Source organism: Mercenaria mercenaria, chromosome 1, assembly GCF_021730395.1.
Source record: "Mercenaria mercenaria strain notata chromosome 1, MADL_Memer_1, whole genome shotgun sequence".
NCBI classification, from domain to species: domain Eukaryota; kingdom Metazoa; phylum Mollusca; class Bivalvia; order Venerida; family Veneridae; genus Mercenaria; species Mercenaria mercenaria.
The window spans coordinates 66,728,133-66,751,442 of record NC_069361.1 but is presented as its reverse complement, the minus strand read 5'-3'; the positions used below and the strand labels follow the sequence as shown (position 1 = coordinate 66,751,442).

The following is a 23,310-nucleotide window of genomic DNA, read 5'->3' as shown; positions in this document are numbered from 1 at the left end:
GGATTGTACTTTAAAACAGTATGACAATTACAGAAAGTTAATTCAAGATGTTTTAGAAAATTGAAAAAATATAATTTTTGTCCCAAGGTGCCCCCGTCTACTCTACTTACATTTTGTCTTTACCATTACTAGCATCTGTTTTTCTACATTTCAATAAGTTTGATGTTATCACTCTACTGTCTAGATTTTCTTAAATTAAGAGAACATTTTATCTCTTATTTCAGTTCACAATATATACATGTATATAACAAGAAATGGGACAATACCACAAAACCAAGTTTTGACACTTGACCTTGACCTCAGTGGCCCTAACTATAATTCCCAGCTAGGGCTTCATACAAAACCAAACTTGTTAACATTAAATTGCACCTATTGAATGTACGCACATATTAAGTGTATAATATACTGAATAGAGGTCAGGGTTAGGTTTAACCTATGTTTAATAGTGTACATTCAATGTGTGTGTACATTCAATGTAGGAGAATTTATGCCAACCATATAACCTTGCTATTCACAAAGATTTGTGGCAATGTATGTATAAAATCTAATGTTAAGTTATTGGCCAGAAAATGCTTTAGTTACAGCAACCTGAACAGCAGCCAAAGGACAATCCAAACCTAGTTCTCCATATAAGCTGGATGACAATATGTCAATCGGACCTTAAGGTACGGACATGAAACCAACTGTTTGGCAATCTAAACTCTTCCCTTCCCTTACAGAAGCAAGCCTCTGTGGTGTATATGCTGCGTATTTGCTGTGTATATGCCGCGAACACAGTAGTACGCCAGAGGAGTACATTTTACATACACCGCATGCCGCGTACATGCCGCGTACTATTTCGACGAGTACACAGCATGTACGCAGGAGGTCACTAGTACACTTCAAGTACACAGCACAGACTCTGAAAATTTAAGGAATACACTGCATGTACGCAGGAGGGACTTTTACAAGAAAATAGTACACTGCATGTACACCGCAGATACTTTGAAATTTGTGCAGTACACTTCATATACGCGGGAAAGACTTGTACAATTTCTTTTGGCATTTATACTTAGTTTTTTTTTTATAAGTTAAAGTCTGAAGTAAACTTCATATACGCAGGAGGGACTTGTTCATTTTCTTTTGGTGTTTATACTTTAAAAGAATTTCTATTTAACCTTATGCTGCCCTTTAAAGGGGCCAGTTGTCCCCATTTGAACAAAATGAGAGAAAACTTTATAACAATACTACAGACCAGTAGTTTCTAAGGAGAAGATATCTATGTAAATTTTTGTGACAATGGACGCCGGACCATCCACCCATACTAATAGCTCAACCTAAACCTTTGGTTCAGGCGAGCTTAAAAATCATATTCACAATCATAATCTGTTCTTAAATGTAATAAAAACAAGTTTAATAACATTATACCTCTTTGAACTCTTTTACATTAAGAGCCGTTCACAATAACTATATTTACAGTGAAATGACATCATTTCCAACATTGACAGTAGTGGTCCCAAGTTGTTTCTTTTACATTTGCTTTTTTGATTGGTCCAAACTATGAATCACTTAAGCATTGGTTGAATTTTTTCCTATTAATATTATGTAAGAAGGAAAGAAGACAAACTTACAAATTCAGCTGGCAAGGTAACTAACTGAGCACATATTCTGCAGGTACCGCTGAAAGAAACAAAATAATAGAATAACTGTCTTGTGTGTTGATGTATGGTGAAATGTAAATCAGTGCCAGTGAGGTATAGTAAAATGCAGTACAATTCCGTACAGTCTTGTATTGTGTGTCGAGATATGGTGCAGAGTAGAATATAGTTTACAGTCCTGTAATGTGTTGGACTGTCTGGTGTGGTGAGATATGGTGCAGTGTAGTGCACTACAGTGTCGTAAAGGTCCTGTTTGGTGTGGTGACGTATGGTGTGTTGAGGTATGTTGCAGTGGAGAATATGGAGTACAGTCCTGTATTGTGTGGGACTGTATGGTGTGGTGTGGTAAGGTGCAGTCTAGTGCACTACAGTGTCGTAAAGTCATGTACGATGTGGTGACTGGTGAGGTATGGTACAGTGCAGTACAGTGCCGTACAGTCCTGTTTTGTGTGGTGAGATATGGTACAGTGCTGTTCAGTCTTGTATGGTGTGTTGAGGTATGGTACAGTGCAGTACAGTGCCGTACAGTCCTGTTTTGTGTGGTGAGATATGGTACAGTGCTGTTCAGTCCTGTATGGTGTGTTGAGGTATGGTACAGTGCAGTACAGTGCCGTACAGTCGATCCTGTTTTGTGTGGTGAGATATGGTGCAGAGGAGAATATGGAGTATGGTGAGGTACGGTGCAGTGTTGTGCAGTACAGTACTGTATTGTGTTAGACTATATGTTGTGGTGAGGTATGGTGCAGTGTAGTGCAGTACAGTACTGTATTGTGTTGGATTGTATGTTGTGGTGACGTACGGTGCAGTGTAGTGCTGTACAGTCCTGTAATGTGTTGGACTGTAAAGTGTGGTGACGTATGGTGCAGTGTAGTGCAGTACAGTCCTGTATTGTGTTGGACTGTATAGTGTGGTGAGGTATGGTGCAGTGCAGTGCAGTACAGTCCTGTATTGTGTTTGGACTGTATAGTGTGGTGACGTATGGTGCAGTGCAGTGCAGTACAGTCCTGTAATGTGTTGGACTGTATAGTGTGGTGACGTATGGTGCAGTGCAGTGCAGTACAGTCCTGTAATGTGTTGGACTGTATAGTGTGGTGACGTATGGTGCAGTGCAGTGCAGTACAGTCCTGTAATGTGTTGGACTGTAAAGTGTGGTGACGTATAGTGCAGTGCAGTGCAGTACAGTCCTGTATTGTGTTTGGACTGTATAGTGTGGTGAGGTATGGTGCAGTGCAGTACAGTCCTGTATTGTGTTGGACTGTATAGTGTGGCGAGGTACGGGGCAGTGCAGTGCAGTACAGTCCTGTATTGTGTTGGACTGTATAGTGTGGTGAGGTACGGGGCAGTGCAGTGCAGTGCAGTGCAGTACAGTCCTGTATTGTGTTGGACTGTATAGTGTGGTGAGGTACGGGGCAGTGCAGTGCAGTACAGTCCTGTATTGTGTTGGACTGTATAGTGTGGTGAGGTACGGGGCAGTGCAGTTCAGTGCAGTACAGTCCTGTATTGTGTTGGACTGTATAGTGTGGTGAGGTACGGGGCAGTGCAGTGCAGTGCAGTGCAGTACAGTCCTGTATTGTGTTGGACTGTATCGTGTGTTGAGGTACGGTGCAGTGCAGTACAGTCCTGTATTGTGTTGGACTGTATCGTGTGGTGAGATACGGTGCAGTGTAGTGCAGTACAGTCCTGTATTGTGTTGGACTGTATGTTGTGGTGAGGTATGGTGCAGTGCAGTGCAGTACAGTCCTGTATTGTGTTGGACTGTATGTTGTGGTGAGGTATGGTGCAGTGCAGTGCAGTACAGTCCTGTATTGTGTTGGACTGTATGTTGTGGTGAGGTATGGTGCAGTGCAGTGCAGTACAGTCCTGTATTGTATGGTATCTCTGTTAGTGTGAGTTTACTACCAGTACTTTGACTTCATAGAGAGATTACCACTTAGACTTTACCACAAAACTTTGCATTTATAGATTCTACCCTGCTACTACAACAAGAGACCAAACATGAGTTTAACATTGTTAAAGCGGGCATTTGGGGTTTGCAGATAATTTTCTGCAGACTTGGAAAACATTAAAACAACTGATTTTGTTACAGTGTACCAGAGTGAATATCATACTATTTAGCTCTACCAACAGAACATTTCAGTGAGACATTCAAGGCAATTGATGTTTGAGATTACCGAGTATTGTATGAGTGATAATAATTTGATAAAATAGATTCATGTCCACTTATAAGAAAGAGTATTCTGAATATATTACCAGTGTGAAATAAACTTATTCCATATCATCTGCCTCATACGGTGCCCCTAAAGTGACATGTTACGCACTTTTATTCCACTTAGGTAATGTGAGACTTTTTTTATTTCGTTTAAACGGAATCATTTCGTTTAAACGAAATAACTAATTCGTTTAAACGAAATGATTTCGTTTAAACGAAATAACTTTAAACGAAATCATTTCGTTTAAACGAAATAAAAAAAGTGTCACATTACCTAAGTGGAAAAAAAGTGAGTAACATGTCACTTTAGGGGCACCGTAGCCTCATAATGGTCACAGACTTCTTCATTTTCTTTGTCTTTATAGTTTTACTGCATTAGGTTTGCCTGATATATACTAAAGTTCATTAATCTAACAATGTCAGATAGCTGTGGTATTAAGAAAATCAACAGTTAACACTTGATGACATCAGTCTCTTACCCAGTGGTCTTCCCTTACGTCTGCCTTCGCAAACATAAATTTTTGTTAAGATTTTGATAAATCTTTTTTTTCCATAATTTGATATTAGATTTTTAAAAGTTATTGAAACTGTTTTGAGTATGTTTCAAGGATGTCAGGCTAATGTGAAATAATAATGTTGAAAATAAGGAAATAATATTCAAATTTCTTTTTCAACGGTCATGTGATTTTCATGGTTATATGGTACTTGTGACGGCAATGATTAATGAAGCGTTAGGGGAGATAATCACTGCTGGGAGTTTGTGCTGTAAACTGTTGTAAGTTTTAGTGACTTTCAAACGATTTCTAGGCAGCTGTTGATATCCCAAAGTGCAATTGTAACAGAGAAATTCTGTCTTCTACTGTCTGCAGTAACTTATCAACTTGCATATAAATACATGTACATTTGTATTTAACAAGGCTGTTTTGGAGTTTCTGATTTAAATACTTTACAGTACATAAGCATATTTGATGGGCTTGTAGTCTGCATGTTGATGCTAGAAACTTTAGTCAGTAATAGATCTTTGAAAATTCTTGTATAGTCTTTTAAACTCGACAGGGGTGTAGCTAGGGCATAAATGACAGTATTCTAATAATTCACATACAAGCCACAGGTAGCTCACCTTACACATTCTGCACAATTCGTGTTTTGCAATTGTTGGCAATTAGTACAATTCGTATGTGATACAGTCTGTATATGTAGATGAAGCAAGCAAGATAATTAACAAGTTTTTGCACTTGCTGAAAAAGAGAAGGAAAGTAACAGACTCAGCCTCATACACTATTTCATTGCTATTAAAATAGATATTGGAGTCAATGAAAAGTTACAGTAAAATCACTGCATTGTTTTTTGTTTTTTTTTCCCCATATATATCATTGTCATTTAACTGCTTTTGACTTCATAATTGTAAAAAAAGGAAAGAAAATGATCTTTTAGGTACAGAAGCTACCTTGCTCCTGCAGATATGCAAGGAAGTTTTCTTTGATATCCATACTATACCGTATTTCTTGTCAGTAAGACGTATTACCTTGCAAGGATATAGCTATAGGTCAAGGCACTTCAGATCATTTAGGTTATTTAACACAGATCAAAGGATTCTTACCTACTAAGAGGGAGTTACATTATCTATAACATTTTAACCAAGGGAGATAATTGTATTTTGCCATATTTTTATTTTTCAATCTTTATTTTGAATTTCTGTTTTATTATAAAGAGGAATTTAACTGCTGATGTTTTTGTTATAACAAATAAAATGTATGATTATTTACTCTTGTTATATTTATTACTGGAATATAAAGTGTCTGTATATGTTTAGATCGTGCCTTGTTTTCAGTATGTATACATGCTAATTTTACATATTTTCTGTTGTAAGCCCCTCTTTGTTTCTGACATTTCAGTAATTGATATTGTATTTTTACCCTTTTTCCAGCCTTTAATACATATTTTGACTAAGTTTCTATCACTTTAAGGTAAGATTGGTAAGATACAGTCTAATTGTTGGATGACTTTCAAGTTGTAAAAAAATTATGTTGGACAACTGAAAGCTTCCCTCCTTAGTGCAAAAAGGGACCAACTAAGCAGTTAGCTTCCTTTTCCACTGAAATGATAAGCTATTCATTTTTTCCAAGCTAATCATCATTTGTGTTTATGTAATTTTGGTCCATAAATAATTTATTGTTTGTTTGTTTGTTTTGGGTTTAACGCCGTTTTTCAACAGTATTTCAGTCATGTAACGGCGGGCAGGTAACCTAACCAGTGTTCCTGGATTCTGTACCAGTACAAACCTGTTCTCCGCAAGTAACTGCCAACTTCCCCACATGAATCAGAGGTGGAGGACTGATGATTTTAGACACAATGTTGTTAATCAAATAGTCACGGAGAACATACGCCCCGCCCGAGGATCGAACTCACGACCCCGCGATCCGTAGACCAACGCTCTTACCTACCGAGCTAAGCGGGTGGGTTAAATAATTTATTGTAGAATCTCCAAATTCAAATGAGACTTCTTATTCTTATTAATACTTTCTTATAAAACTGACATTTTGATTAAACATTAAGTTATTTCCTAACTGTAGACTTTAGCTCTTCTAAGCTGTCTACACTGTTCAGTACTTGGCTATATAAACCTAGGTTACAGTATAAGTTTATATTGAAAAACTTCTCTTTTTTATTCAATCTATACTTTTGTTTTTGCACTTATAAAAAAACACATTCTGTCTGCTCTTGTCATCAACACAGAAAAAAAATTCCATTCAATGACTGTATCTTCCAACAAACTATGTATGCTTCCTGTATGGTAATGTTGTTGTTTTTGCCCTGCCGACATCCTATCATCCATATAGTGTATTTATAGATCTCATACTGTTATCATGTACAGTCCATAAAATAAACAAACGTGTGTGTAAACATGGACGGATCCAGACGGAAGGGGAAGAAGCATTTTATAGAAATATTTCAATGGCAAAATACAATACATATCGTAGCCCTGACCAACCTATAAACCGGGCCAGTCTATTTTATAAGTACAACAACATGGTTGACCCATTTAAACGAGCTGTAACTATTACTATTGCAAAATAAACTACAAATACTGCAAGGAGATTGTTTGTTTTGTTTACCAGACGTCATCATAGCTCAAAAAATATTAGATGTAAATTCATTTGCAAACATTTGAATTATTGCCCCTTATTTGTGACAAAAGTTCCAGTGGGGCACACCCTGTGTCCTACAGACATATTTTGGTTTTATACTTAAGGTGGTGCCACGTTTTGAATTTCTGGTGAATGACTAATAAATGTATTTATTCTAGGTTTAAAGTAATCGAGATTTTACTGTATTGAAAAGTTATTGAAGTGTTGGTTGCACGATTATTTCATGTAAATTTCAGTTGGTATATAGCTGAGCTGAATAGTCAGTTAAGTCATTCGAGGTTGTCTGCATTGCTTAACACAACACACACTACTTACATGTATACAAACTGGATCCCATCCCGCCCACCCATTGAGAGCTTTTTTGAATTTCAATAAGATATTGAAGTCTTGAAAAGATATAAAAGTTAAAACAAATAATAATGATAATAATGATAATAATAAATTGGTCTATGTACCTGTTGTGCATTTTGTACAGTCATTTATTTCAATATTTAAAACGAAATTATACAATAGCCATGCATAAAGGGAGGCAATCAGAACTAGAAAATTCAATAATAGTTTCAATTGAATTTGTATATTAATTAATCATCAAACTCCTGACAAATTTTCAAATATTGGAGAAAACAATTATCAAAAGAAAGAAATTAGGAATTAAAAATAAATTATGTTTATGTTCATAAAAGTGTGACAGCCACGTCATAAACAAATGTAATACGAGTTTTAACGTTATTTCGAATATTAACAGCACATAGCACTGCATGGAAGTTTCCCTCGTGTATTTTATGGTGTGTTTGGTTAACTTGCTCGGCTTAATTGTAAGAGCTGATTTAAGTATAATCGGTACAGTTTTCAACATGATTTTGATAATAATACAGTTTAGTTTATATTTTACAGATTATTTCAAGTGTTGAGGAGTTCTTCTGGATACATTGTCGCCTAGATTTCTCGGGATGGATATGTGTTTTATATTGATGCATATACAGAGAACTGTTCTACAATGGACTGACGTACCATGAATGATAAATTTGCCTCGTTTAAAGATCCTTTAAAAATAGAAAGTTACTTTTTCTTGTAAGATAGAAAGATAGAGACAGTATTTTACCAAAAGTGCAAAATCGATTTTATCATAGTCTCATTAAGATATACATACATTGTAAGAATTCAAATGAATTTATATGTACTCGTATATTATAAGTTTAATGAAATGATATGTTCGGAAGACATACATTTAATGAATGTACACGCTTTTGGCTAGCAATTGAACTTCTATGGACTACATTATCTTCACTGAGGATAATTTTTTTCGGCAATAAATTGTGGGGGTTGTCAGGCCGCCAGAAGATGGTAGCTGGTCTTGAGACTTGGTATCTTTCTACTTCCCCCTCCCACGACGGAGTTAGGGTTGAGTAGCCGCCTCGCAGCACACTGACTGGTAAAGTATATTCATATATGTAAGTTTTCCGTGTAGGAATTAAAGGAAATTGATATTTTATATGATTGAAGTTCAGTTGAACAGGATATAATTATAAAGAAGGTTTTTGCAGTTTTTTGTATATATTATGTATATAAATATGTGCAGTTTTCGCTCAGTTAAAAAGAAAATAGTGTTAAAGTTCATGCATGATGTGTTGTGTTAAAGCTAGAAATGTGTTAACAATGTGGATACATGACAATGCAGACAACAAATCCTAAAATGCATTTATTTATTTGTTCTCCTTTCTTCTCTCGATTTACTTTGTTTATGGGATAAATAATTTATTTACGTTTGAGCGTAGCGAATTAGGAAATAACAAAAAATATTCAGTTGTTTACAAATAAAATAACGTTTACAGTCACACTAATATTTTTCCTAACCCATCAGAAAGGAATCATGCCTTAATTAAGAATGATTTATGATGCCTTTATTACCAACAACTAAAACAAACAATAGAAATTATTATGTGCCTCTATTGAGCTCAATAAAACAATTTGTAGCACAACTATTGTTATGAAATTTATTGTTAAACATTTCAATGTACTACCAAGAAATAAAATAAACTAATTTTGACAGTGAAAAATAATGGCAAAATTTGAAAGGTGGTATATGACTCCTGACCTAATTAAGGTATTAGGCCCCTAATAGTAATGTTTAAAAAATGGCATTTGCTTGGTATATTCTTACAGTTGACCGTGCTTTGCACTTATATGCAAATTTTTAAAAACTTTTACCGTGCCGTTTTTTATAAATTTTGTCTAATTTATGGTATTTCCTAAAGCTCAAGTAGAGACAAATTTCAAAGTGGTGGCCTTTATCCAAAACGTTTTCAGAGAATTTATTATTCCATTATTTTTTATGAAAGAAACATCAAACTACTGGTAAACAATCATACAACTTGAAATAAAAACTGTCGATATCATTTTTTCTAGGGTGCCTCGAGTAAACGGATTTAATCAGACAGAATTCCAACTCCAATATTGAAAAATTATGGTCGAATCCTGCGGGTCTGTTTCGAATTTTGCTCACTTCATTCAAAAATAACCTTGGGGCAGAAGTAAAACCTACCCACATTTCTTCCACAATATGTCATCTAAAGAATGAAGGCAAAATAGAGAACTTTCACCGCATGTAACTCAGTATTTTTAAAGATGTCTAACTCTACCCCTTCTGTTTTAGAGGTAAATTCACTTTTAACAGCAAGAAATCGCATATCAAATGATTTTTTTCCCATTTTTGTACAATAAATAAATAACAAGTCTTGAAAGAAGTAAAAAAAAATACTAGAAAAAAAGGAAAACACGGAAAAAAAATTTGGTCCCAGTAGGGCTTGAACCTACGCCCCCCGTGAAAATTGCTGTCAAAGTAGGTTTATGGTAGGAATTGAATACTCTTCAAAAAGGAGGTACTCTATTATGGGCCTAATACCTTAAAAGTCTCCTTCCAGTTCGATTTTTATGCCCCAAGCATCTACTGATGCGGGAAGCATATAGTGATTGTCCTGTCCGTCCATTCGTTCGTCCGTCCGAGGTTAACCAAATGGGACCATTTCGTCTAGCATCAATACCCCTTACTAGAATGACTTGATACTAAAGCAGATGTAGCCTGTGACCATTCCTCATCTTCAGACATCACCTGACCTCAGTTTGACCTTGACCTTGACCTCATTTTGGACTTAGGTTGCTTTATATGGGCCATCTCTTGGTTAACCAAATGGGACCGTTTCGTCTAGCATCAAAACCCCTTACAAGAATGAATTGATACTAATACAGATGTAAACTGTGACCATTCCTCATCTTCAAACATCACTTGACCTCAGTTTGACCTTGACCTTGACCTCGTTTTGGACTTAGGTGCAAAATCTATCAACAAAGATGCCACTGGGGGCATCAAACCTTTATTGAACGCAGCTCCTTGTTTTTATAAAAACTCTTCCATACTCTAGCGTACAACTCTTTAGTTATTATAAAAAAAAAAAAGAACTGAGAGTTAACTTACTGTTGTTTTCTCTATCCAAATACTGTAAGAATTTCTATTGTTTCAATAAAATGACACTAATTAGCGCAGTTTACAATTTTGTAATTAAAATGTTGTCAAAACAGATCCTTACAAAATTGTAAACAAGAGCTCGTCGAACACGAAATGCCCCCCTTGATGCATTTAGTAATTGCACAAGGAACAGAAATTATATGCTCACTGTAAACAAAAGTACTACCATTCTGGTTTAATCTGACCTTGACCTTTAACCTATTAACCTAACAAGAGATTACAGATTGATCTTGGCGCCAGCCGCTGAGCCATTTTTGAATGTTCCAAATTTCAAGACTCAATGTCAAATTTCATTTAGGTACAAAACAATGTGTATGTGGTCAAAATTTGAAAGCGGTGGCTTGAGAAATGTGAAAGCAGGTCACTAGATCAATTTCAAGGTAAAGTTCATTTCGGTAAACAGAACTATGCATATGCTTCAAATTTGGAGGCTGTAGCTTGAGAAATGTGAAAGTAGGTAATAGATAAAAATTAATGTAAAATTTCAATTCAGAACACCAAAATATGCAAGCAGTCCAAATTTGAAGCCTGTACCTTCAAAAATGTGAAAGTAGGTCACTAGGTCAATCTTAAGATCAAAGTTCATTTCGGTACACAAAACTATGCACGTGGTTCAAATTTGAAGGCTGTAGCTTGAGAAATGTGAAAGTAGGTCACTAGGTCAAAATCAAGGTCAAATTTTATTTCAGAACACAAAACTACGCAAGTGGTCCAAATTTGAAGTCTGTACCTTCAGAAATGTGAAAGTAGGTCATTAGGTCAATCTTAAGATCAAAGTTCATTTCAGTACACAAAAGTACGCTTGTGGTTCAAATTTGAAGGCTGTAGCTTGAGAAATGTGAAAGTAGGTCACTAGGTCAAAATCAAGGTCAAATTTTATTTTGGAACAAAAAACTATGCATGTGGTCCAAATTTGAAACCTGTACCATCAAAAATGTGGAAGTAGGTCACTAGATCAATAACAAGGTCAAAGTTTTTTTCAGTACACAAACCTATGCAAGTGGTCCAAATCTGAAGGCTGTAGGTACAAAAATGTGAAAGTAGGTCACTAGGTCAAGATCAAGGTCAACTCATGTCAAGGTTCATCTTGCCACTCAAAACTATACATGTGGTCCATGTGGTCCAAATTTGAATGATGTAAGTTATGGACATGAAGATTCTAAGTTTTTCCCTACATAAGTCTATATGAACCATTTGACCTCTGAGGCAGGGCCATATTTGACCCGAGAGGGATAACTTGAACAAACTTGGTAGAGAACCACTAAATGATGCTACATTACAAAATACCAAAGCCATAGACTTAGCGGTTTGGACAAGAAGATTTTCAAAGTTTTTCCCTATATAAGTATATGTAAACCATGTGACCCACAGGGCGGAGCCATATTTGACCCTAGGGGAATAATTTGAATAATCTTAGTAGAGGATCACTAGATGATGTCATATACAAAATATCAAAGCCCTAGGCCCTGTGGTTTTGGACAAGAGGTTTTTCAAAGTTTTTTCCTATATAAGTCTATATAAACCATGTGACCCTAGGGGTGGGGCCATATTTGACCCCAGGGAAATAATCTGAACAATCTTGGTAGAGGACCACTAGATTTTACTACATACCAAATATCAAAGCCCTATGCCCTATGGTTTTGGACAAGAAGATCAGAAACCATTTAACTGTTCCTGGCCAATCTGACCTTGACCTTTGACCTAATGACCTCAAAATCAATAGGGGTCATCTGCTGGTCATGGCCATCCTAACTATCAATTTTCCTGACACTAGACCCAAGCGTTCTTGAGTTACTGCCTGGAAACCATTTTATTGTTCCTGGTCACTGTGACCTTGACCTTTGACATACTGACCTCAAAATCAATAGGGGTCACCTGCTGGTCATGACCAACTCCCTATCAATTTTCGTGACCCTAGGCCTAAGCGTTCTTGAGTTATCATCCGGAAACCGTTTTACTGTTCAGGGTCACTGTGACCTTGACCTTTAACATACTGACCTCAAAATCAATAGGGGTCATCTGCTGGTCATTACCAATCTCCCTATCAACTTTCATGATCCTAGGCCCAAGTGTTCTTGAGTTATCATCCGGAAACCGTTTTACTATTCAGGGTCACTGTGACCTTGACCTTTGACATACAGACCTCAAAATCAATAGGGGTCATCTACTGGTGATGACCAACCTCCCTATCAACTTTCATGATCCTAGGCCCAAGCGTTCTTGAGTTATCATCCGGAAACGGATAGGTCTACATTCCGACCGACCGACCGACCGACCGACCGACCGACCTACCGACCGACATCTGCAAAACAATATACCCCTCCTTTTTCAAAGGGGGGCATAATTAATATGAGGTGTAATTTGCACAAGCTATAGACTTTTGGATTTTTCGTTACGTGTATCAATAATATGCCCCCTTAATTCCTCATTCATTGGCCTTTAAGGGTTTTCCAGACATTGATCTGTATTTGACCTTTGGCAAAATGACTCCCAAATTAAAGGGATCATCTAGAGCACCACTAAAGCTTGACATGAGCTGTTATATTAACATTTTAACAAGAGGCATGTGTATGGTGGCTGATTTCTGCCAGTGTCATTCTGGCGCCCCTGCCATAACGAAAGAACGACATTTTCCTCTTTTGGGGTTGTTTCGTTCCCTTGTTCTGGCGCCCCCGCCAAAACGGTATAATGAAGAATGCAGTGTGACAGAACGAAAGAATGACACTTATAAACAGCATCCTAAAAAACGTCGTCTTGTCGTTCTGGCACCCCCCGCCACAATGACGGGATGAAACAACACCAAATGTGAAAATATCGTTCTGGCATTCTGGCGCGTTCAGGTAGAGCATGTGCAGTGTTGTCATATTTTTCGTAGTTTCCTTAAGCCCATTTTTACTGTTTCATAAATAGATAGGTACACTTTTTTACGGAATCCATAAAAGTTTGGAAACGGCACCTATCTTTCATATTTCACACTTCATTTCATTCATATCACCCGGTTTTGTTTCAAGCTTAAGTTGAAAATAACAGCGACTTAGCAGATATATCCAGCTATTATACTCACGTTATTCAAATTTGAAAAAAATAAACATACTGATAAAAACGGTGGAAGTTTTTATCTTGTGATAAATATGTATACGGTCAAATACTTAAAACATCTTAGCCATATTTTTACTCTAAACATAAGTAAATATTTTTTTTATTTAATGCATTCTAGCTTTGATGGAAAAGAACAACATCAGAAAACTTGTGGTTATATCCACTCCCCTTGTGAACTACATGTTTAAATATGACGAAAAACTGGGTCATCAATTAGCAGCAAACATAATGAACCTTAAGATACAATATTCAAAATGACATTAAATTATATACATATCATAAACATGATGAAATCGGCTAAGACCACGACAACAGCCCCTTAAATATGTCTAAAAATAGATTTTTCTTCGGCGTGTGTTTCCGCCACACTCCGTGAATGTACGGTACCGGTAGGGTATGGGGATTAGGAACAACTCAAATGGCGGTCTCCACGAAAGGGGAGTAACTCCGAGTACTCTGCCGAAACATGACAACACTGCGCATGCTCTACCGGAACGCGCCAGAACGATATTTTCACATTTGGCGTTGTTTCGTTGCGGCGGGGGCGCCAGAACAACAGAACACCAAGACGACGTTTTTTAGGGCGCCGTTTATAAGTGTCGTTCTTTCGTTCTGTTGTATTACATTCTTCGTTATATCATTTTGGCGGGGGCGCCAGAACGAGTGAATGAAACGCCAAATGAGGAAAACGATATTCTGGCAGGGGCGCCAGAACGACATAACTCGGACGCCAAAAGAGGATAATGGCGCCAGAGCGATATTTTCACATTTGGCGTTGTTTCGTTGCGGCGGGGGCGCCAGAACAACAGAACACCAAGACGACGTTTTTTAGGGCGCCGTTTAAAAGTGTCGTTCTTCCGTTCTGTTGCGTTACATTCTTCGATATATCGTTTTGGCGGGGGCGCCAGAACGAGTGAATGAAACGCCAAATGGGGAAAACGTTATTCTGGCAGGGGCGCCAGAACGAGGAAGCCAAAAGAGGAAAACGTCGTTTTTTCGTTATGGCAGGGGCTCCAGAACGACACTGGCAGAAATCAGCCACCATATATGTCAGACCTGCCAAAGCAAACATTTGTTTAAGCTGAACTACTATGTTCATTATGTATATAAAGTTCTGGTTTATACACACTGCAGTTCCTTAATTGTTCTTTACCATGTTCATAAAGTTTAGACAAATTCAAAAATTTCAAATTAAATTTACTGAAAGGAAATAATCCAAGAAGTAAGAAAAGTAGTGTTATGGTTCTTGTACACTGCACTGCTTCTCAATGACTTGAAAAGTTTTAGTAAAATCCCTTTAACAGTTTTGTAGTTATGCCCTGAAAAAAGTTTTATGAGGAAAAAAAGGGAGATAATTAAAAAAGAAAGTATTGTAGAGGTATGGTTCTTGTACAATGCAATTCCCAACAAAGTCGTCAATCTTCATAACGCATTTTGAATAAAATCCCGAGCTATGCTTCGAACAAAGTAAATGATGAAGGAGATAATCAAACAAGAGGGCCAAGATGGCCCTAGGTCACTCACCTGAGAAACACACCATAACAGTGTAAACATGTTTGACCTAGTGATTTCATGGAAACAAATATTCTGGCAAATTTTCATTAGGATTGGACCCAAAATGTAGTCTCTTGAGTTAAACAAGTATTTTCTTTGATATGACCTAGTGACCTAGTTTTTGACCCCAGATGACACATATTCAAACATGGCCTAGATTCATCAAGGCAATCATTCTGACCAAATTTCATGAAGATCAATTGACAAATACAGCCGCTATCGCATACACAAGGTTTTTCTTTGATCTGACCTAGTGACCTACTTTTTAACCCTAGATGACCCATATTCGAACTCGACCTAGATTTCATCAAGGCAAATCATTCTGACCAAATTTCATGAAGATCAATTGAAAAATACAGCTTCTATCACATACACAAGGTTTTTCTTTGATTTGACCTAGTGACCTACTTTTTTGACCCAAGATGACCCATATTCAACCGCAACCTAGATTACATTAAGGCAATCATTCTGACTTAATTTCATAAAGATCAATTGAAAAATACAGCCTCTATTGCATACACAAGGTTTTTCTTTGTTTTAACCTAGTGACCTACTTTTTTTATCAAAGATGATCCATATTCAGCTGAAATCTAGACTACATCAAGGCAATTATTCTGCCTTAATTTCGTAAAGATCAATTGAAAAATACAGCCTCTATTGCATACACAATGTTTTTCTTTGATTTGACCCCGTGACCTAGTTTTTGACTAGATTTCATCAAGGCAATCATTCTGACCAAATTTCATGAAGATCAATTGAAAAAAAACAGCCGCATACACAAGGTTTTTCTTTGATTTGACCTAGTGACTTAGTTTTTGACCCCAGATGACCCACATTCGAAGTCTGCCTTGATTTTATCAAGGCAATCATACTGACCAAATTTCATGAAGATCAATATAAAAATACAGCCGCATACACAAGGTTTTTCTTTGATTTGACCTAGTGACCTAGTTTTTGACCCCAGATGACCCATATTCCAACCCTACCTAAATTTTATCAAGACAATCATTCTGACCAAATTTCATGAAAATCAACTGAAAAATACAGCCTCTATCGCATACACAAGGTTTTTCTTTGATTTGACCTAGTGACCTACTTTTTGACCCAAGATAACCCATTTTCGAACTCAGCCTAGATTTCATCAATGCAGTCATTCGGGTCAAATTTCATGAAGATCAATTGAAAAATACAGCCTCTAATCGCATACACAAGGTTTTTCTTTGATTTGACCTAGTGACCTAGTTTTTGACCCCAGATAATCCATATTCGAACTTGACCTGAATTTCATCAAGGCAATCATTCTGACCAAATTTCATGAAGATCAACTGAGAAATACAGCTTCTATCGAATACACAAGGTTTTTCTTTGATTTGACCTAATGACCTAGTTTTTTATCCTAAATGACCCATATTCGAAATCGACCTAGATTTCATCATTCTGACTTAATTTCATAAAGATCAATTGAAAAATACAGCCTCCATTGCATACACAAGGTTTTTCTTTGATTTGACCCCATGACCTAGTTTTTGACCCCAGATGACCCATATTCGAAGTCAGCCTAGATTTCATCAAGGCAATCATTCTGACTAAATTTCATGAAGATCAATTGAAAAATACAGCTTCTATCGCATACACAATGGTTTTCTTTGATTTGACCTAATGACCTAGTTTTTTTATTCTAAATGACCGATATTCGAAATCAACCTAGATTTAATCAAGGCAATCATTCTGACTAATTTCATGAAGATCAATTGAAAAATACAGCCTCTATTGCATACACAAGGTTTTTCTTTGATTTGACCTAGTGACTTAGTTTTTGACCCCAGATGACCAACATTCAAAGTCTGCCTTGATTTTATCAAGGCAATCATTCTGACCAAATTTCATGAAGATCAATTGAAAAATACAGCCGCATACACAAGGTTTTTCTTTGAACCCTACCTAATTTCATCAAGACAATCATTCTGACCAAATTCCATGAAGATCAACTAAAAATACAGCTTCTATCGCATACACTAGGTTTTTCTTTGATTTGACCTAGTGACCTACTTTTTGACCCAAGATAACCCATTTTCGAACTCAGCCTAGATTTCATCAATGCAGTCATTCGGATCAAATTTCATGAAGATCAATTAAAAAATACAGCCTCTAATCGCATACATAAGGTTTTTCTTTGATTTGACCTAGTGTCCTAGTTTTTGTTCCCAGATGATTCATATTCGAACTTGACCTAAATTTCATCAAGGCAATCATTCTGACTAAATTTCATGAAGATCAACTGAGAAATACAGCTTCTATAGTATACACAAGGTGTTTATTGATTTGACCTAGTGACCTACTGTTTGACCCAAAATAACCCGTTTTCAAACTCGTCCTAGATTTCATCAAGGCAATTATTCTGACCAAATTTCATGAAGATCAATTGAAAAATACAGCCTCTATTGCATACAAAAGGTTTTTCTTTGATTTGACCCAGTGACCTAGTTGTTGAACAAAGATGACCCATTTTCGAACTTCTGACAAAATTTCATGACAATCAGTTGAAAAATACACCATTTATGGCATACACAAAGTTTTTCTTTGATTTGATACAGCCTCTATTGCATACACAAGCTAAATGTTGACAGACAGACAGACGACAGACAGACAGATGACAGACAACGGACATCAAGCGATCACAAAATCTCACCAGGTGAGCTAAAAAGGATATTTCTCTTGTGAAAGATATATCCTGTGAAGAGGAATATTAATGAACAGTCCTTTTTCCAAAAAAGTTAAATTTAGAAAGTCAGGGGAAACCAAAATTATGTACCGTATTTAGTAACACTTGGGAAATTTACATACTTTAAATAGATTGATATAGAGAGTGCAGCTTGACAGTAAGTTGATTCTTTCAATGTTTTTCAATAATTTTATTTTAGAAATGTATGTTTTACATATCTTAATATTTTACTCCTTTAGATGTAGCAAATCAGATTTTCCAGAGGTTTAATTTATTTCATGCATATACAGTATAATTATCTCATTTATTCATTTAAAAATAAAACACAAAAAGAGGTGCCACAAAATAACTTATTTTAATTCATGCATATACAGTATAATGTATAATTATCTCATTTAAAAATAAAACACACTTTTTAAAGAGGTGCCACAAAATAACTGTATTTTTGATGGTATTAATTATACATGCTTTGCATGGTATTAAAAAATGAGAAATAACAAGTATCTAGTAGCAAACTGACAATGACATACAGGCCCGGATCCAGGGCCCGGGCGAGGGGGCCGTGCCCCCCCCCAGCCCCCAGTTGGCTGACAAGCTGACCCCCCCCCCACCAATCCCTCCATTTCCTAAATATTTTAGACCTCAAAATGCACCAGAGGCCACCATTTCATACCTGTATTTAAAAATTTAAAGCGGGACAGGGGAGACTCTCCTGACCCCACTTACATGGACAGAGCACCCACTTCCCCTGTGTCTACCCGCTCTCGGTGCTATGCGCCCTTGCGGAAGTGATTTTCATTCTAGGGGGGGGAGTAGGTCACTAGGTCATGGTGGGTCCTTAATTAAGCACAATTATAATTTCTCTCTGGAAACTGATAAACTGTGGGTGCTGTGAAAGTGACTTATTGACAGATAATCTGATAACAAAAATATTGTGCTGTTGCAACCACAGGGTTCATAGATGGGAAAATTTCTATGATAGAGATGAAAATTTCTTTTAAATGTTTTTTCAAATGAAATTCAAGAACTTATATAAAAAAAAATCACCCATAAACCACATATAATCTCTTTATATGTGGTTTATGGGTGATTTTTTTAACACAATTAGTCAGACAAGAGATCACAGAGTGATCTTGGCGCCCACCATTGAGCCATTTTTGAATGTTCCAAATTTCAAGACTAGCTCAAGGTCAAAATCAAGGTCAAATTTCATTTCGGTACACAACACTGTGCATGTGGTCCATGCATTTGAAAGCTGTAGCTTTAGAAATGTGAAAGTAGGTCACTAGATCAATTTCAAGGTCAAAGTTCATTTCGGTATACAAAACTATGCATGTGCTTCAAATTTGGAGGCTGTAGCTTGAGAAATGTCATTTGAAAGTAGGTACGAGGTAAAAATCAATGTCAAATTTCAATTTAGAAAACAAAAATATGCAAGTGGTCCAAATTTTAAGCATGTAGCTTCAGAAATGTGAAAGTAGGTCACTAGGTCAATCTCAAGATCAAAGTTCATTTCGGTACACAAAACTATGCATGCGGTCCAAATTAGAAGGCTGTAGCTTCAGAAATGTGAAAGTAGGTCACTAGTTCAAATTCAAGGTCAATTTCATTTCGGAACACAAAATAATGCTTGTGGTCCAAATTTGAAGCCTGTAACTTCAAAAATGTGAAAGTAGGTCACTAGGTCAATGTCAGGGTCAAAGTTTTGTTCGGTGCACAAAACTATGCATGTGGTCCAAATTTAAAGGCTGTAGCTTGAGAAATGTGGAAGTAGGTCACTAGGTCAAAACCAAGGTCAAATTTCATTTCTGAACACAAAACTATGCATGTAGTCCAAATTTGAAGCCTGTACCTTCAAAAATGAGAAAGTAGGTCACTAGGTCAATGTCAAGGTCAAAGTTTTTTTTCGGTGCACACAACTATGCATGTGGTCCAAATTTGAAGGCTGTAGCCGCAGAAATGTGAAAGTAGGTCACTAGGTCAAAATCAAGGTCAACTCATGTCAAGGTTCATCTTGCCACTCAAAACTATACATGTGGTCCAAATTTGAATGTTGTAGGTTATGGACAAGAAGATTTTTAAAGTTTTTTCAAAGTCTATATGAACCATGTGACCCCGGGGCGGGACCATATTTGACCCTAGGGGGATAATTTGAACAAATTTGGTAGAGAACTACTAGTTGATGCTACATTACAAAGATCAAAGCCCTAGGCTTTGTGGTTTGGACAAGAAGGTTTTCAAACTTTTTCCCTATATAAGTCTATGTAAACCATGTTGGAACCCCAGGGCGGAGCCATATTTGACCCTAGGGGAATAATTTGAACAATCTTAGTAGAAGACCACTAGATGTTGTCACATACAAAATATCAAAGCTCTAAGCCCTCTGGTTTTGGACAAGAGGTTTTTCAAAAATTTTCCCTATATAAGTCTAAATAAACCATGTGACCCCCGGGGCGGGGCCATATTTGACCCCAGGGAAATAATTTGAATCATCTTGGTAGAGGACTACTAGATGATGCTACATACCAAATATCAAAGCCCTAGTCTCTGTGGTTTTGGACAAGAAGGTTTTCAAAGTTTTTCCCTATATAAATCTATGTAAGGCCACACGAAATTGAAAAGTTGTTCATCGGATTTTTTTCTGAAAAAATTGAGGCAGCGAGCGAAAAAATAATTTAAATATTTATTTTTTTTGAGAAAATCAGGAGCGAGCGAAGAAATATATTTGTCTCAATTTGGCTCTCGATTGACTAATAAAAATCTTAAAATAGAATGAAAAGCCATTTCACATTAAAAATAATTCACCAGGGATTGAGAAAATTTGAGCTGCAAATGCACATTACAAAGCGAACTAGTGAAAAAAGGTAATAACATTGGCATACAGTACAGTTTAATCAAATAATGTGTGTTTTTGAAAGTACTGTTTGAAAATATGTAATATACAACAATGCGTAACCTTAAACCATAATCATGACATATATGAATATTTACTGCCATGAAAATGTAGCATTTTCCACTCAACTTTTTCAAAGTTTTTGATGATGTCAAATATCTGTTACTATAAAAGCTTTTGACACGAAAATTAAAAGAGTTATTTACTATTGAAAGTCTACACACAGCGTTTTTTTTCACCAAAATATTCGGCGAAATTCGGCCCCATTCCCCCCTCAAAATAGTATATTTTTTTCCCCTTTCCGATGCCTAAAATTCCCCTCCGAAAATAAAAAAAAAATCCAATCAATTAAATCATAATTCACTAGTTTATTTTATTTATTTTCATATAGAAAACAGTTCACCGCGGTATCTCGCGTTTTGTTTACACCGACACCGGTTGGAGTAACTTCCCTTGATAAATCAGAATCATCGAAGCGCTTTATTATTCTGCACAACAACGCTGTTGAATGTTAGTCTGTAAATGATTTGCATTCTATTTGTTTGGTCGGGTAGTGTTGAGTTTTCCATCTTCTAGTCAGTCAGGGTTTGATTTTATGCTTTGGGAAGGGACTAGTCCAACGCATACATTGTTCTTTACAGTTTGTTTTTATTGTGACCGGTCAAATGTAACAGTGACTGCAAATGTCAGACTTTGACAGAAATAAAAAAACAGCCACTCACCGATTTGTTTAAGAAGGGACCTAATGTCTGTTGTAAATTTTGGTAGTCTAATGTATGTCTTATCCTCCACATTTGAAAAATTTATTTGGTTATCTGGTATTGATATGCTACATTGTGTTATATGTCATGTCAGATGCTCTTATGGGCCCTGAATTTATCAATAAACTTGAAACTATAGTTTATTTCAACACAAATGAAAATTCCCCTTTTCTTAGTTTTACGTTGAATTTTTCCCCCTCCAAAGGGCACCGACCCCCTTCCCCCAAAACTGAAAAAAATCACTGACACAGGAGAAATAATCCCCATAACTCTGATTCAATTCTGACAGAGTTATGCCCCTTTTTAACTCAGAATATTTTTGTTTAAGTTTTATATAGCATCCAATAGGTCTGTTACTTTCAAAGCTTTTGACTATTATGTCCCTTTCACTGGCAAAGCTCTAATTTAGAGTCTAGCACTTAGAAAAGTCGAACATACTGTCTTACAGACAGTATCTTGTTCTAAATTTGAACTTTCTTATTAGATTAAATTTGTTGTAACAAAGTCGCAATTAAGGTCTGAAATGGAGATTAATATGTATTAACATTATTCTACTCAAGGATTGGAATGTTTGAAAATCTAAACTGGTCTGAACACAACTCGTAATGTAAATTCCTTACTCCACCCACTATCGTATACAAATGCTGATCATTTAGACAGGAAACACAGAAAACAGAAAAGTGACATGCATCAATACGTAATTACCCTTACCAAAACAATGTAGATTGATGTTATCAAATAAATTAGTATGTTTTTCATTCAATTTTCAATGAAATAAATCCGATAATGTAGCAGCTCATATTGGTAAACATTTGAAGAAAATGGCGTAACTGCATTAAGGGGAAATAACTGTAATGCAACTAAATATAAGTATTATGATATATTGTAGACGATGTGTGCGTAGTATATATTTATTGTGATTAAAGTCCATTTTAGAACAATCTGGGACTGGAATTTAAGCATTTGTACACTGTTACGTCTGTAAAAAGATGCACCAAAAAATTTTAGCTTGATTTTTTTCAATGAGGCGAGCGCATGCCAAAAACAAAAAAAATTATTTTTTTTGTGTTTCTGAAAATATACGAGCGGCAAATCCGATGAACAACTTTTTAATTTGGTGAGGCCTAAATTATAAAAATAAACAAAGGGCCATACTTCACTCAAAAATAACGAGAAATTGTTAACGGACGGACGGACGGACCACGGACGCAGAGTGATTTGAAAACCTGTCAATTGTCATTGGAGTAAAATGACAGTATATAGGCGCAATAAATCACCTTTGGTGATGAGCTAGCTTTTCACATTCTCGCATACCAGAGGTCTACCGTGGTTCCCCGGATGAACCTCTGGCACATTTCGCCGATATTTGTGGTTTGTTTACATTACAAGTAAAACATTTCAGCCAATCAGCGTCGTTTCGCGACAAAATGTAGCGAACCAATCAAAATCGTCCGTGAAAAGCGTGACCGCGTCCTTTCATATCGATGCCGACTTACAAGGAATATTATTCTTTCTTCAGGTAAATTCTTAACATCGAATAACAGAAATAATCACAATCATGGAATATCGCCTTTATCCATCGTTAGCAACTACCTTGCTTACATATTGTTTGAAATTTCAATTCGGCGTGCCAAATAGTGGCGAACATTGATTGGCTGAAACTTCTCCCGGTAGTAATTACGAGTGCGCATGCTCACCAAATAAACGACAGAAATAAATCAGAGGTTCGTCTCGGGATTTTGACGAACATCTGATGGATGAGA

General features: G+C 36.4%; 1 protein-coding gene across 2 annotated transcripts in view; it reads left to right on the top strand.

Moving 5' to 3' along the window:
* The first annotated feature begins 18,001 nt into the window (after positions 1–18,001).
* Positions 18,002–23,310, top strand: part of LOC123535957 (uncharacterized) — a 34,183-nt gene continuing 28,874 nt past the window's right edge. For both annotated transcript variants that reach the window (XM_053549849.1, XM_053549844.1), the window contains exon 1: positions 18,002–18,050. The gene's annotated coding sequence lies outside the window, so the exon portion shown is untranslated. The remainder of the gene's footprint in view (positions 18,051–23,310) is intronic.